This window comes from Meriones unguiculatus, chromosome 6, assembly GCF_030254825.1.
Source record: "Meriones unguiculatus strain TT.TT164.6M chromosome 6, Bangor_MerUng_6.1, whole genome shotgun sequence".
NCBI classification, from domain to species: domain Eukaryota; kingdom Metazoa; phylum Chordata; class Mammalia; order Rodentia; family Muridae; genus Meriones; species Meriones unguiculatus.
In genome coordinates this window covers 131,668,887-131,680,670 of record NC_083354.1, presented here as the reverse complement: position 1 = coordinate 131,680,670, position 11,784 = coordinate 131,668,887, and the positions used below count along the sequence as shown (strand labels likewise).

At 40.9% G+C, this 11,784-nt stretch overlaps 1 long non-coding RNA gene across 1 annotated transcript in view; it reads right to left on the bottom strand.

Moving 5' to 3' along the window:
- Positions 1-9,550: 9,550 nt before the first annotated feature.
- The window catches only part of LOC132654573 (uncharacterized), a 48,518-nt gene continuing 46,284 nt past the window's right edge, over positions 9,551-11,784 (bottom strand). Inside the window, exon 3 of the long non-coding RNA XR_009592196.1 lies at positions 9,551-10,115. This is a non-coding gene — a long non-coding RNA (uncharacterized LOC132654573). The remainder of the gene's footprint in view (positions 10,116-11,784) is intronic.

Genomic DNA, 11,784 nt, shown 5'->3' with positions numbered 1-11,784 from the left:
CAAGCAATCTGGGCTACGGGTCTTTTTTGAGACTGATACTCCAACAGAGGACCATGCATGGAAATAACCTAAAACCCCTGAACAGATGTAACCCATGGCAGCTCAGTCTTCAAGTGAGTTCCCTAGTAAGGGAAACAGGGACTGTCTCTGACATGAACTCAGTGGCTGGCTCTTTGATAACCTCCCCTTGAGGGGGGAACAGCCTTACCAGGCCACAGAGGAAGACAATGCAGCCAGTCCTGATGAGACTTGATAAGCTAGGGTCAAATAGAAGGGGAGGAGGACATCCCCTATTAGTGGACTTGGGGAAGGGCATGGGAGGAGATGAGGGAGGGGGCTACAGCAGGGATACAAAGTGAATAAAATGTAATTTTATTTTCTTACAAGTAGTAACCAGTTTTCTTAATTTCCTGCCAGCCCTCTTCCCAATTTCTGCCCAGCCAGTTCAAATGATTCTCGAAACACTTCCTCCCTCAGTTCCCCAACAGTGTGCTTAAACAGGCCGTTCTCCCTGCTGCAACTCTTCTAGCCTACTTGCTCATCCCAGGTTCTCCTGGCTCAGCTCTCATCGTCTTGTCTTCTCATTCTGCTAGCTCAATTTACTTTTAACTGTCTTCTATTTTCACCCTGCTCTATCTTTTCTTATCTAGCACCACCCAATCTTGTTTCTTCCTTCACCAACTCTCTTCTCTAACCCTACTCTCTGATCTTACTCTTCTCTTCCCCTACTCCAGCCCTACCCCAATCCTACTCATTCTCCTTTCTCCTTGCATCGACTGATTTCTCTGACTCCAGTCTTCTACCACCTAGATAACCCGTCTCTCTTTCAGCCTTTGCTGGCTTTTTATGCCTTCTCCTGTTCCAGGAAGTCCAGGCAGCTGACAGTATAGGACATAGCGTCAAGCAGTTCTAACAGTAAAGCATTCTCAAGGGGCCAGTTGACTAGCAACTGGGGATCCTTTAAAGCTCCAGGAACAGAAAATAAATCACACTGAGAGTATTCAGACCTGAAATAATCTGACAGCCTTATGTATAAATTTTAATTTTTTTTTATTTTAATTTTTTGGTTCTTTTTACTCTAAGGAGAGAAAGAACATGAATTTGTGTAGGTAGGGAGGTGGGGGATGATCTTGGAGGAGATGGAGGAGGAGAAAGAGTATGATAATATATTTTTATGAAAGAATTAATACAAGAGAAGGAAAAAACATGTCAGAAGTTAACTGGGGAGGTAGAGGTGGTGTTTTGTGCCCATAGTACTTGCATTATGGTTGCTGAGGAATCATGATTGGGAGATTGCAGGGAAACTGGACTATCGAGCCAGTTCCGGGCCAGTCTACAGCACATAGTGGATTGTACTCAAAGATGAAGTCAATCCCAAACATAAACAATTTAAAAAGCTGATTGGCTCTGCCAGATAGGAGACAGAAGGGCTTCTATATAGCCTGATGAGGTAAAGTTTTAAAGCAGTTATGGAAAATAAATTCAGAATAAAATACTAGTTTCTCTTTCTTTAACTATGATATTTACACACTTATTACAGTTTTCCTATTCAAGCCTCATGATCTTGCTTCTTTTCTTCCTATTATAGACTATTGTTTTTTGAGAACAAACACTTCTCTGATGCCATTCAGTTCATGCTTTACTGACCAGATCCCAGTGTAGTGTCTTAATAGTTATATTGTATGTGTACACTAATGTATTCTCATCTTCATGGTATTACAGCAAACCATTTTGATGAGTTATAAGTAGGTATTGATAAAATGGCCTTATTGTACCCAAAAAGGTCTGAGTAAAATAATTTTAATGTTTGTTCTAGGATAAACACTGAAACATAAATTCTAACAATTGATTTAAAAGAGGAAGTTAAACTAAGCAATATTTAAAGAGCAGTCAAGTTTTATATTCTCAGATTCTAGTTTTGTTTCTTCTGTCCATTTTAAATTAATGTTTTAAGACTTTCAGTTAAGCGCCATGGTGCGTGCCGTCAGTCCCTGCCCTTGTGAGGCACAGGCAGATGGAGCTCTGAGATGGAAGCAGTTCTGTGGATGTAATGTGTAGGTTTATATTCCGCGATGTTCATAAGCAAGAAAGAAGTATTTGTTCTTCCTTCAATAACTGCTATCTCTATGATGTTTTATGAATTACCTTTGCAGACGTGATTTTTTTCTCTGCTCAATAGTGTAGATGTTAAGTGTGGCTTTGAGTGTTAGCTAAGCTACACAGGCAGTGAGTGAGCTCTTTTCATTAAACCAGAAGTGGTGCCTTAGAAATAAACCCTAAGGATGCAGTAAGTTTGCCCTTTCTGTGTTTGAAAGCTTTATTATCCCTTTTGACTTCTCTCCCTACTAAAGTGAGTATGTGACTATGAACAGCTTTTACACTCTGTGATGACTCCTGCATGTAGAACATGCATTTAATGTAGATGCACTAGAGGATATTTTCCAGAGACACTGAAACCTTTCCTAGGAATAGAGATGGCACACTTATATACTTCTGATATGTCACCAAGAAATTTGCTAGGATGGCTAATTGGTTAATGGTGAAAAATCAGTTTTTGCGAGACTTAGTTTATAGTCAAGAAGGGTACCAATGACAATATTTTAATGGAGGGGGCAGGAGCTCCAAAAGGAGAGCAACAGAACCAAGAAATCTGGGCACAGGGGTCTTTTCTGAGACTGAAACTCCAACCAAGGACCATACATGGAGATAACCTTGAACCCCTGCACAGCTGTACCCCATGGCAACTCAGTCTCCAAGTGGGTCCCTAGTAAAGGGAACAGGGACTGTCTCTGACATGAACTCAGTGACTGGCTCTTTGATCACCTCCCCCTGAGGGAGGAGCAGCCTTACTAGGCCACAGAAGGAGACAGTGCAGCCATTCCTGGTGAGACCTGATAAGTTAGGGTCAGATGGAAGGGGAGAAGGACCTCCCCTATCAGTGAACTTGGAGCAGGGCATGGGAAGAGTTGAGGGAGGGAGGGTGGCATTGGGAGGGAATGAGAGAGGGGGCTACAGCTGGGATACAAATTGGATAAACTGTAATTAATATAAAAAATTAAAATTAAGAAAGATAAAAGATTACAAGCCATTTTTCTTACAAGAGTTGTACATTTTAACAGATTTTTGAAACAGATGGAGATGACATTTACTACTATAATTTACATGCTATAATGCAGATTTGTCTTGATAAAAAAATAACAAAGCAAAACAACAAAAAACTGAAACCACTTCAACAATTCAAAAGAAGCTTCTCATCTTCTCATGTTATATCTCTTAAACTTGATCTGACTCAGTCAATTGAGAGAAAAGACACCAGGTACAAAGACTACCGTACCAAGCTCTCTTTGGTAGGATTTAGTTTTCAACATTTTTAAATTCGCAAAGTCGATGATCTTTTGTTTCCAAATGTGTCTCTTTCTTTCATTCTGAAGTTGCTGCTTACTGAAATAGAACAGTGAATTATGTACTGCATCTGTTGGAGGAAGCAGGGTAACATTGAAGCATCTGTTTAGCATGGCTGCACATGTGTTTCATCTGCGAAGCAACTTCCTCTTTCTTTAATCCTGTGCCCTTGCTTTAATGGAACTAATTAAAAGGGTTTTCCCCCCACTGTCAGTTCAGCACAGATTTCTCTACATACGACACTGATTATGCTCTCCAAGCTAATCTAATCCAACATTTCTAACACTGCAGATACTCTGGGACTTAAGACGGAGTTATGCTCTGAAAAACCCAAGACAAGTTCAAAATATTAGAAGTTAAAGGTGGATGTAATGCATCAAACAGCAACGCTGTAGGGTGTCCCTTCTTTTCCTTTGTGATCAGGTGACAGCTGGAGTTGCGGCTCATCTGCTCTCATGAAAGCGTATCATGTTGCCTACTGCTAAGATCCACAGTCAAAGTCTGTTTGCTGTTGGATGTGTTGGGCTTTGTGCACCATCATAAACCATATATATATTGAGTCACTATAACTCATGGCTTATCTGTATATGAATTATTGAGATTTTTGAGGGGATAGAAACTTACAGAATGCATAATATGTGTGTGTGTGTGTGTGTATACTGATGTATATTTCAGTTTTGTTTACTTATTGATCTGGTATTACCTAAATTTTGATTCGAATGTGGCTTTTCTGACTTTGAGGTTATGAATGTTCTAACATTACTCTGCTAAATTTAGACTCAAAGTATGCAAACAGAATTATGTGATGGTTTTTTTTATGTGATGGTTTTATAGTGTGATTATAATTGCCTTTTAACAGTGGGTTCATCTCAATGTATATAATAAAAAGCTGTTGAAATTTATATTAACTCACAATGTGAAAATCCTCTTGTAGTTCATTGCTAGCAGAAGAAAATGTATATGCTAAAATCACACGTATTAATTCTTCCATTGTATATAGACTCACATTTAATTTCATCTTGGCTAGGTTTTAGATTTGAATCTTGTTTATTTCCAAAATAATGCAAGATTTGTGAATGTTACTGCAAACATTCACATGTGTGTTACATGTGTGCATCAGAATAAGACCAAGAAAACTAGTCAGGATATTCAAGTCAGTTTCCCATGTGTTCTGAGTCTTACTAAGCTCTGTATAACTCCAGGATAATGTGCAAATGCTTTCTAGTACTGTATATAAGGGAACTATTAACAACCATCAGCTATAGGAAATTGTTCTCATGAAACACAAATCTTTCAAAAATTTGGACCAATGATAAAGTATGCATTGTATAATCTTAAGAAGATAAAGAAAGCTTTATTCGTTGAGCCACGTAGTATTTCTATTTAAAAGTCAGATTTTATACAAATGGAAGAGAAACCCAATGTCAATTAGTGCAGAAGCAATAAGCTTTGCGGCACAGGCTAAGAAGCCATTTTCAGTACATCTTTTCAGTATGACCCAGACAGTGTGATCTGAATTGGAATGAAATATTTTTGTTTGTTTTGTTTGTTTGGCCCTACAGCCTAGAACATGATCCATAGAAAATGGAGGGGAAATAACCTGAGGTGATTTTGTGAGGAGTGGGCCAGTGGAGTTATGACTGAGGGAAGTCTTGAGACAGAATCCCCGAATCACAGGGTCTGAGTAAACTGCATTATAGACGCGTTGTGGTGCAGTGCCAGAGCGCAGACAGTGAACCAGGGAGGGCTAGGGAGGGGAGCTAGCCAGTTCAGAGGCTCACATGCTCCAGCTGAGCACAGTACACACCGTAAAGATTTTATATTTCTCTATTTTTATTGTTTAAGGACTTTGAACAAGGAAGAATTAATGGCTCAGCATTTAGGAGTACTGGCTGGTCTTCCAGAAGACTCAGGCATCTTACAACCACCTCTAATTCTAGTTCTAGGGAACTGACACCCTGTGTGACCACGTAAAGCACTGCATTCATGTGGTGCACACGCACGCAAGCAGAGAAAACTAATCCTATATATTGAAGAAAAATAAATCAATATTAAAGAAATGAATTTCACGCTTGAATGCATGGTGTTTTGATCAAGATCACCTGTTTCCTCAGTTGCAGTTTCTCCCCTGTTACCTCACCACTATCCTCCCACAGCTTACTATGTCTGCTGATTTCACTCACTGAGCTCACTAAGTGTGGGCCAGTAGGTGTGTGAGTGCAGGGTCATCTCCTGGACTGTGCATGGTCTCTCAGGGGCTGGATTCTTGAAAAAACAAAACAAAACAAAACAAAACAAAACAACCAAACCAACCAAAAAAAACCCCACTTTTCCTTTCCCAACACACATCAATTGTCAGCAGTTCCTCAGGTAACAGTAGGGCTCTGTGACTGCCTTTGCCCCCAGTGCTGGGATTTTGTTTAGCTTGTCTATGTATGCGTGTGGTGTGTGTGTGTGTGTGTGTGTGTGTGTGTGTGTGTGTGTGTAACTGCCGGCGTGGGTACAGGGGTCAGAGCACAACCTCAGATGCCAGTCGTTACTTTTCACTCTTTTTGAGGCAGGATGTTTTTCATTTTTCTTCTACTGTGCAGTCCAAGGAAATGGCTGGAGAACACCAGAGGTTCTCTTGTCTCTGACTTCCATCTCTGTATAGGGATTATAGATCACTTGCGCTACATATCTGGTTTTATGTGGGTTTGGGGGCTAAACCCAAGTCCTCGTGTTTGTGCACCAGCACTTTTGTGACTCCATCTTCCCACGTAGAAGGACTTGTTTTGTATGAATGGTTCAGTCCATTTCTAGTTGCCCCTGTTATTTTGGACCTAAGGTGAGGCAGAGCATCATGGCAGACTGGAGGGGGTGTGGCAGAGCGGCACGTGGAAGCAGAAGCTGGAAGGAATACGAGCAAGGGGCCAAGGACAAGCTACAGCTTTCTGAGGCATACACTGTCGCCCACTTCAACTAGGCTCTGCCTTCCACAGTTCATTACATTCTGTTCTCCTGTTCAAACTTTGAATCCAGTGATGAATCAAAGAATGGATTATACCAGAACCTCACAATCTCATGATTTCTGGAAGTGGTCATATCACCAGAGAGGCTCTACTAGTCTCCCAGGCAGCTCTCAGTTGAGTCCAGTTGACTGGAAAGGTTAACGATCACATCTATGCACAGTTCCTCTTGTAATACAGAACAGGGACTGAAACACGTTCTTGCCTCTTTATTCATCTTTGTGCAGTTCCCCGCCCCCCCCCCCCCCAATTCATAATGATTTCTGTGTCAATCATGCTGCCCATTCTTCTTCTGGGGCCAGTTTACATGGTTGGCCAAAGGTAGTTAGTTACTTTGATCTCCCTGGAGAGAAATACAGAAGTATTGTTGTGGGGTATTCATGAGAGAAGACTGCTCAAACAAGGGCTTGAGACAGTACTAAATCTTTATTAGCCAACCTGTGACTGCCCTGGGTGTTTGGGATCAAGGGTATGGATCACTGAGACTTTCTCAGGGTGAGCTTTTAAGCACAAAACTATGTCCAGATAGCCAGAAAATTAAGTACAGAAGCCAAAAACCAAGGGTAGAACATTTAGCTATTTCCCGAGAGCTGTGGACTTTGGTGGATTAGGTCTTTGTTTCCATTGTACCAGGTGGTACTATGTTCTGAGTCTTACAACCTGAACAGCAAGCCCATCATGGAGTCAGTTGTGCTAAGGTCTGGGGTCCTACTAAGGACTTGGGCCTTGTTGCGGTATAAACTGGGTGTATGTCCCTTAGCCGTTCACTTGAAATTTCTGCCACCACAGTTAGAATTGAATATTTTTCTATCACAGAGTAAATGTTCTGATATTTCTGTTCCTGTCTTGAAATATAGTCTGTCATAGCTGATGCTTCATGCAAAGCTGCTAATACAGTAGAAGATCATCTGATAGTCTGTCGTCATCGGTGTATTTGAATGTGAATAATCGCATGGAAATAAAATAACAAATTCCTATGTGCCCAATGAGAAACATTAGTTATCTTTTCGCAAGAAGGCAATACAGATATTTTGTATTTGACCAGTTGACAGCTTTGTGTCCTTGCTCTCTTTTAGTTAATTTTAAGAAGGCATAAGAAGAGAGGGGAATTAAGCCAGGAGTGGTGGCAAATGCTTACAATCCCAGCACTCAGGGAGCTGGAGGCAGGCAGATCTCTGTGAGTTCAAGGCCAGGCTGGTCTATAAAACAAGTCCAGGACAGCCAAGGCTACACAAAGAAACCCTGTCTCCAAATCGCTCAACCTGGCTGTCAATGAAAGTATGCTGGACTTTGTGTCACTAGCATACAACATGAGAATTTTTCCTGCGCTGCAAATCTGTCTAAACAATTGTCGAGCTATATTTTAGGTAATTGGACTGGAGAATTCGATACTACGATGGAGCAGCTGAGAGTGGCCATTGTCACAGTAAATTCTACCGGAGTGGACGCAGGACTAGCCACAGGATTATCAACATGGATTGCTGCAGCCATGAATCATCTGAAGGAATGGGCGGGCATGGGAGTGTTAGCAGGCCTTCTGGTGTTGGTCTCCTTGGTTTGCCTGTGGTATATATGCAAGATTAGAGTCTCACAACAGTGTGATGCAGCCATGATCATTCAGGCCTTTACAGCCATTGAAGCAAGACATTCTCCCCAAGCATGGTTGGATACCATAAAAAGCTAAAATGATACGCTCAGGATGCGAGGCTAAGCACTGCACTCAGGGTCAGCCGCTTTGGACCCAGAGAAGAGCATGTCTGATTGCATGCGGGTTGATGCCCCAGGTCCCGCCTCTGAGAAAAAGGTATCGGACGGGTCTGATGCTCTTTGGGTGGATGACACCTAAATGAACATCTGTACAAAGTCCCAATTTATTTCTAATATCAGAGATCAGACCTCTACTCTTGCCTGATGCGTCTAAAACAAAAAGGGGGAACTGTAGAGAGCTGCAGAATGCTATGCCTTAAAGATGGAGCTGGTTTCCGCCTTCCACCTTCCCGATGGTGAGTGCTCTCTGTCAGGAACAACTCCACATTTGGCTAAGGCCGAGGATCTGGCTTGCTTCCATGTATGTGGACCTATCTGCATTGCCCCCGTGGCATGCCTGGGTTGGCTACCCAGAGGCTATTTAAGCTGTGGGCTGGCTTTCCCCGGGGTCCGAGGATTGTTCAATGTTCCTGAATAAACTGCATTGAAAAAAAAAAAAAAAAAAAAAGAAACCCTGTCTCAAAAAATCCAATTTATTCACTGTGCTAAGAAGTAGAATATGTTCAAATAGTTTGGTGATTTTTCTTTAATTTCATTTTCATAATACACATTTTAATCTACATATAATACTTTTACTACCATTTCCTTCTAAATTCGATGTAAATAAAATAATGTTATACCACATGCATGCTTGATGTCTGCGGATGTCATAAGAGGATGTTGGATCCCTGGAACTGGAATTACAGATTCCTGTGAGCCACCACATGGGTTCTAGGAACTGAACCTGAGTTTTCCGCAAGGGACAACAGTGCTCTTAACCGCTTTGTACCATTTCTCCAGCCTAACGGTTGTTAGAAATTTAGATGGAACAAACATTAAAAAAATTGTAAGATTGTGTTTTACAAAATGGTTCTACCTATGTAATCACTAATTTGAAGCCTTCTGGAAGACATGTAAGTTCAAGCAAAGTCACTATAGCAATAAAGGGATTTTCTGATGTCTAGACATAAAAATATTTAGAAAAAAAAGCACAATTTTAAGTCAGAGGTATAATTCATAAAATCATCAGGGCCTGAGCTCTGAGATTGGAGGGCTCTGGGCTCAATCAGATTTTGTTCAGTTTAATTGGTAAAGGATTCCGCCCCCTCCCCCCACCGTGTTTTACACAGAGTTTCAAGGGGAAGAACTGAGAGGCCTTAGGCTTCTGGCACCTGCCCAGTCACAGCTGGAGACTTTGACAGGAAGAGCTCCATTCTGTGGCTGCTTCTTGCAGGTGGCAGTTGAGGCTGCACAAAAGAGAAGCCCCTTTACAGGTGCTTTTTTTTTTCTTTCTTTTTTTAAATTCTTTATTAATTACACTTTATTCACTTTGTATCCTCCCTGTGGTTACCTCCTTCCTCCAGTTCTAATCCCTCCCTTCCTCCACCCTCTGCATGCATGCCCCTCCCCAAGTCCACTGATAAGGGAGGTCTTCTTTTCCTTCCTTCTGATCCTAGTCAATTAGGTCTCAGCAGGACTGGCTGTATTGTCTTCTTCTGTTGTCTGGTAATGCTGCTTCCCCATCAGGGGAAGGTAATTAAAGAGCGGGCCAATCAGTTCATGTCAGAGACAGTCCCTGTTCCTATTACAATGGAACCCACTTGGACACTGAACTGCCGTGGGCTACATCTGTGCAGGGGTCTTAGGTTATCTCCATGCATAGTCCTTGGTTGGAGTATCAGTCTCAGGAAAGACCCCTGTGCTCAGAATTTTTTGGTTCTGTTGCTCTCCTTGTGGAGTTCCTGTCCTCTCCAGATCTTACTGTTTCCCACTTCTTTCATAAAATTCCCTGCACTCTGCCCAAAGGGGCAACTTTGGGCAGAGTACAGGTGCTTTTTAAACAGAATGCCTTTGCTGCCTCCTTTGCCAGGAGATAAAGTCCCTGCTCTGCTGCTGGCCACACCATCTTCCAGTTGAAAATTCACCTTCTTGAGGTAGGCTTGATTGGGAAACTTTAGGCTATTAAAATGTAAAAAAAAAAAAAAAAAAAAGAAAAGAAAAGAAAAGAAAAGAAAGAAAGAGGTGAGAAGAGTTGTTACAGCATGTTAGCTGCTGCTTGATTCAGTTCAGCCTCCGTCCATTCTCTTCTTCTTTATTACTAAGTTTTATGTGTTTGCTGAAAGTGCAAATGTCTGTTGCCCACACAGGTGCTGAAAAAGAAAAAGTAAAATGTTTTTGCCTATCATTGAAGCCAGAAAATCCTTTCAGGGCTGGCTTCTTTTAATCAGAAGACAAGAAGGAAACGGAATGTTTGTGCCGGCTTTGCTCTAGTGCTCTGATGAGGCTCAACAGAAAATTTTAGTGCTATGAAGGATGCCTTTGGTTGTATTTTTTTTTTACAAGTCAGCATGAGGAGAGTTAACACATACATTACTTAGTTATTTTTATCCAACACTAAATATTTGAAAACTTGGGTCCAATTTAATATACCCATGTTGAACATTTAAGTAAGGCCCTATGCTCACTGACACTGAGAGAGCATATTTTCATGCTGCAATAAAGTTACAAGCTGTGTATTTTATCGTTTAAGAAGTTGGAAAAATAAAATTGCTCATATTAAACCCACCTAATTTTGACAGCAGATTGATGGCCTTTTCAATCAGAGTATGAGTAATATCATCATCACTCTACTTGCACACTGACTAAAGATGTACTGACAACATGTATGTAATTTTAAACCATGGTTTGTAAAGCTTTGTAGAGATACAGGATATGAAGGAGTTTTGAGATTTTAAGCCTTGCTAAGACATACTTAAGCACTCATTTGTCATGTACACAGGTTTTAACCTTGTATTTAATATCTCATTACTTTTTAGTAAACATTAGTGGCTCTTAAAGAGTATCACATATAGAAGCAGAAACAGTCTTAATGAAATGAGAAACTCTCATTATCCTTTTGATGTTCTTAATTTTCATGAAAAATTAATTTTTGAACTCAATAACTTTTGATTGATTAACAGGAATTCTAATCAACTATTATTGATGCTAACTTAGAGTTGTTTCTAAGTCAAAAATTAAATTAAATTAAATCCACTTTTTAATTTCCAGAAATATCTATTTTTTTGTATGGGAGCAATACTTTTTTGTATAGTCACCATTCCAGCAATGATGGTCATGGGTGACTTGGCAAAGGTGAATTTCTACTTTCTGAGCAAGATTGCAACGATGGTTTTGCAATTTGTCTATAGCACAAAGGTTGTAGATCATCCCGTTTCCAGTAGGCTAAGATGAAAGCGTTGTATGTTGCCAGGGCAGAAGCAAATGATGTTGGAGAAGACGGAGGCTACATGCCCACAATATAGCAGTTGCAGGAATAGATTAGAAAGGTGTAGTTCGTTGTATAACTTCCTGATGTGGTCCTGGGGTTCCAAATGTAGAAGTTAATAGGATCTAGAGACAAGTCTTTTGAGAAGTTGAGAGTTAGATGAATAATGAAGGTGTGGACTAGCAGCTTGCTCCCCTTGCCATGATGCCCTCTATAAATTTTACATGTGCACGTGTGTGCACTATGGTTGTGTATCATATATGCTTACACGTGCGTGAACATGCATTTCCTTGTGTGTACATATATGTCTGAGTTTGACAGGTGTCTTCTCCAGTGTTCTGGACTTGGTCCCTGGGGTGGAGT